This window comes from Solanum tuberosum, unplaced genomic scaffold, assembly GCF_000226075.1.
Source record: "Solanum tuberosum cultivar DM 1-3 516 R44 unplaced genomic scaffold, SolTub_3.0 scf00322, whole genome shotgun sequence".
NCBI lineage: Eukaryota > Viridiplantae > Streptophyta > Magnoliopsida > Solanales > Solanaceae > Solanum > Solanum tuberosum.
In genome coordinates this window covers 62,196-67,971 of record NW_006239245.1, presented here as the reverse complement: position 1 = coordinate 67,971, position 5,776 = coordinate 62,196, and positions in this window count along the sequence as shown.

The following is a 5,776-nucleotide window of genomic DNA, read 5'->3' as shown; positions in this document are numbered from 1 at the left end:
GGGGTGGTGGTGGTGGCAGTGGTGGTGGTGGTTATAATAATTTCCCAAATTACCCTCCACCAAATAATGGCTATGCTAATGGTTTAGTGCCACCACCTCCTGATCCAATATTACCTTGGTGGCCTTATCATTATAGAAATCGTCCTGATCAATTCTCTTCATCAAATTCAATTCAAGAATCAAGAAACATGATATTCATCATGATCACTATTATTGTTCCAATGTTTTCCTTGTATTTCACTTTGCATTTCCATTAAGTTAGTTTCTTGTTGTAAATTTTCTTCTTCTTCTTTTTTGTTTTATAATTGTGGTGGTCAGATTATTTTACGTATATCGTAATTATTTTATTTTGAATCAACTATCTTTCATCAGTACATATGTATTAAATAATATCGTTAATAAATTTTTTTAGATGGATCAAAAGAAATTAGTTGTCTTTCTTATGTCAAATTTTATGGTTAAATTTTTGTGGTATGTCAATTCAATGAATACATGATCAGGGACGGAATCAACTTTAAAGATATAGTTGGTTGGAATTCAGTAATTTTTGTTGAAATTGTATATTTATATTTAAGAAAAATTACTTATAATTTATTTAGAATTAGGGGTAAATTTAGAATATTAGGTGCTAGTTTTTGAGGGTTTATTAATTATTGCATAAATCTTATATTTATATTGAGGAATTTATTAAATGTATAAAAAATAAAATCTCAATGCACTATTAGTATGTAGTGATCAATATATTTTCATTCATCTTTATTAGCTTTCGTTTGATCATAAATTAAATGTTGATTAAAATTTTAAATTATAATTTTTAAGATTTAAAGTTATATATGAACATACATTTCACTTTGAAAAATATTTCAAATTCTATGAGTTAAAGTACTAAAAACTCAAAAATTGATTTGAGCCGATTTCTCTCTTGATTTTGCAGAAAAAAAGGGGGGACAAAAATGGGTGATGGAAGTAGAGAAAAAAAGATATGGATGATAGTATCTTCAAGTGTCTTGGCTTTACATCTTGTAATTTGGATGTTTCTATATTTCTCTTTCTTTGATCCAAAATTTTCTTTAAAAACAAATATGATAATTGCATCATCACATAAAAATATGTTTTGAGTTGTTAGACACACAATTGAACACTTCTAGTGATAAGGTTCAAAGAGTCCCCTAACCATCTAATTGGACCTCTTTGTTTTGCTACTTCTATCTTTTGTCCTTTATTAGGGGTTATTTTCTATCATATATTTTCTTAGTGGGAAAACTATATTTTATGACACAATTTTTTTATTGATTCACGGTTGGAAAAAAAAAAAAACTAGTGTTGACCGTTCTTCTCTTTTATTTGGATGCTATATTGTCATTGTAGCAACAAAGTAGGAAATTAATGATGAAATAAATGGACATAATTTTTTAGTCCTTAGAAGAGAGTAATTTATGTCCAATATAACTTAAAATTGAGGTGTTCAAAAGTCTTAATCTCATAAAGGATTTTGCCCTTTTTTTCCTATTTGCCCTTATTAAGCACTCTAAATATTTAAGTAACAATTAAAGCTAATATCAATTAATTTATGGCATCAATTGGTTAAATGATCTTTTATGATAGAGACTCTTTAGCCCCTTAATTAGAATAAGCTAATACTACTAATTAAGAGTCAATATGACTATATGAGTATTAAAACAAATGACTATGGTTGAGAGAGACCAAAAACCTACCCAATACTAGTCTAATTTTGACATAACATTTTATTTATTAAATTAAAAGAAAAGAGATTAGTGTTAGTTCTTTCTTTCCTTTTCTTCAGTGTTAAAAAATAAGTTTTTTTTATTCATAGAGTGAGTATAAGATATTGGTGAATTGACAAAATTGCCATTTAACCAAATAAATTTGCTAATATTGTAATACTATATTAGTGATTAATTTGGAGTTGTTTTTCTTTGATTTATATTTTATAATAATAATCAGTATAGAAATGCGAAGTGGATGGATACCCGATTTTGATGTTGATATTTCACTTGTACTTATTTTTGAATTTCTTTTTCTTCATGTGTTTCTATTTTGGGACAATTTTTGATATACGAAATATAAAATCAATTTTGATAATGTTAGAAGTTTTATATGACAGATGTTCAAACACATATAACTGAACTTTAACCATTTTTATTGAAAGTTTATACACATATATAGTTAAGGTTGAGAAAATTGGTTGAATTTGGGTAAAAACTGAAAGTCAAGAGGTACGGGGTGAATTGAAATTTTGCTCAGTCGTCTATCAGAGAGAGGTAATCGATTTTTCCGCAGATTAGATTAACAAGCAAATTATAAAGTTTTATACTCGTTCAGATCATAGATGTGGTGACTGATCTAGTCTTTTTAGGTTATACGAGTTTCTTTTTAGAGCTTCTTGAAGATCTTGTGAGTATATAGTTATTGGTTCTTGACTCTATTTGATTTTAAATCAAATTGACAATTAGACGCAACCTCTACTTATATATCATATACATACTTTTTTTTTTCTTTTACAATTATAGACTCGAGAGAATACAGAGTTTTATGAAAGATTAAAGGATGATTTTATTCAAGTTCAATTTAAGTGCGTGATTTTCATTTGTTGGTATTGACACTATAATTTGACATGTACCTATTTTAAAAAAATTATTTAACATGTACTATAAGGTTCGTCTTCTTCTTCATCCTCCTCCTCTTCTTCCTCTTCCTCCGCTTATTCCTCATCTTCCTCTTCCTCTTCATCCTTCGAGTTTGGTCACCATTTTTGTTTGTTGGTCTAATACAAATGTAAGTCCAAAAAATTGGGCCCATTTAAAAGTTTATTTAAATGGGCCAGCTCTATGATCTCTTACTCAAGCCCAATTCATGAGAGTGATATTTGAAAGGAAATACACATTTATATTTAGTTTGCAAATTGCAACAATACCCCATTCAAATAATAACAATTTTGTAAAATTCGATTTTTGAATTTCTTCAACAAATTGAAGCCTAATTTTCTATCTTATTTTTCAAGGACAAAACTTAAAACTCAGCACAAAATAGGGACAAGAATTCAAATGATCCCATTTGTATCTCCCCTCTCTTTATCCTATTGCTTCAAGGCCCAAGGCCCAATGCCCAAGGCCCAAGTCAACTATTACTGCGTATAACTTTTATTTTCTAGCCACAATTTCGCACGTCTACAAAGCAATTGGACCACTATGAAACATAACATCAACGCAAATAAATATCTAGGATAAGACGCGAATATTTTGCTCTTATTAAAGAAATTTAAGTTCATTGTAGTGTATTTGTATCGATCCAGCATAATAATTTTAGAGTTGTCCCTTTCAAGAAATAGCAATTTAATTATATCGTATAACTCAATTAGTTGAAGAGTTCAAAGTTCATTATTAGAACACATTCTTCAATATAAAATTACTCTCTTTGTATAGTGAATAAGTTGGAGACTTAGAATATTTTTCTTTGTCTCAACTATACTAACCTCACAACAAACTACTCCCTCCATTCCATATTAATTAAATTTTTGAGATGTTTCACACCCTTCAAGAAAAGTAGATTAAGACATAAATTGAACATAATTTTTTATTTTTACCTTATTAATTATTGTCAAATTTATTGAAATCATCACATTGAAAATCCAAATGAAGGATAAAATTGGAAGAACGCTTTAAAAGTAATCTTGAAAATTGAATAATTAAGTTAATTTAAAAAATGAAAAATGCCTCAAAAATTCAATTAATATAAATAGAGGGAGTACAATATTTTCACACTTCTCGAAGGGATAACGACTGCCTTCAAATTACCAAGACAAACACATGAAAGTAATTTATTTTTTTCGAACATCGTTGTCATGAAAAACAAAGTACATTTAAGGTGAAATAAAAAAGAAAATTGGAGAGGTGCAATAAAAAGAAAGTCATATATAAAATTTAGCTTTTAGAATGTGTTGTTCACTATGCTTTGGTTTTTAAAAGCACTCACTCTATTTTATTTCCCACGCAATGTTTAGTATAAAAAGCGCTCCTAATAAAAGTAACTGATCTGTATTGAGGGGAACTCGAATCCAAGACCTCTGGTAAAGGATGAATGAGTACTTATCACTCTACTAGAATCCTCGTTGATCCCTCTACTTTATATTACTAGGCCCGATGTTGAAAGTAATTGTTTCAATCTACTTATTTAATTTATAAAATTAAGAGATTGTTTTTAGAAAAAACCTTTGATACTAATATAAATAACTAAATAAAATAATAGTCATTAAATTGGAATTTTAAAATATTATTAATAAAGTCAATTAGTAAAATATACTTTTAATTTAAAAAAATTAAAAAATATCGCATCAACAAGAATCAAGTAATATAAAAAGATGGATAAGGTAGGGGCATATCTCTATCAAAGTCTTGAATGGTCCCATAGCATGTTTGTGGTTCACCCTACAATGTAACATGACACTCATTTCCTCTCACTTTCACACATGCATGTCACTTACTACTACATTTATTAAATTTAATTTTGTCAAAAAATTATTCAAAAACACTTCTAGTTTTTTTTTTAGTTTTAATTCCCATTATGTATTTGGAGCTCGCATTGGAGCCCTGACTTAATTCGAATCGTGTATTGCATGACCCATTAGGGAGTAACGCTTCCAACAAGATTTTCTCCATATCCAAGGTTTGAACCTGAGACATCTGGTTAAGAATAAAACAATTTCACCACTGCACCACAACCATGTTGGTCTTTTAGCTTGTTTCGATTGAACATTTGAATATAACATAACTTATCCTTGTTAATCAATATTTAAAATATGTCACCTTGTTAGTTATACACATTTATTTCAATAAGTAGTGAACCCTCAAACCTATTTCAATTGATGTTAATATATATAAATATCGGAGAAAATATATATAAGTGATTAATTTATTCACGTAATGAGTGCGTGAAAATACGTGCAAAATTAACGAGATTGGTTCCTTGAAGGGATGTTGGAGAATAAAGCCATGCACACGAGGACACAACCATATGTTTATTTTTATTTGGAAATATATTATTATTCAATACATTTACTTCTAATGTATTTTTACTTCCTCTTATTTTGTAATAGAAATTGACAATGTGCATTAAAATAAGTGATCATATTGAGCATATATATATTTTAAATTAAATTACAATAATGAATTTCTCAAACTCTTCAGTATATGATCTTTACTCGTGTTAGATAGCCTATTATGTGTTTTCCAAACAAGTTGTTTCGAAGTTAATAATAATAAAATTGTAATATTGAGTCGATTATACTTTATTGATAGATATTTGATTTCTTAGACTGAAAATTAAATGAGATATAAGGGGTTAATAAAAGCACGTGTTTGATCTAAAATAATTAAATAAATTGAAATACGCTTAATTAATGAATCTTGAATTTTTATTTCACCTTCAATGGGGAAATAACATGACATGCAATTATGATAGCACTAATTTGAAAATTAAAAACTTAACCAAATATAAAATATATTAATCTCGTATATAAACTCAGGATTGTATTTTCTTATTTCACGAACAAATGATGACATATATAATAAATACTTGGGTCCATCCATGTCCACAATATAGCATATTCTTATAATATCGACCTGGCTTTCCCCACAACTTGCAATAATACCATACACACACCATGCATTGTTTGGCTTCAATTACTTTCTTGTTTCCCTAAATCCTTATCCCCACATGTCCATAGCATGGAAGCCACATGAAAAAGGACCCCCCCCCC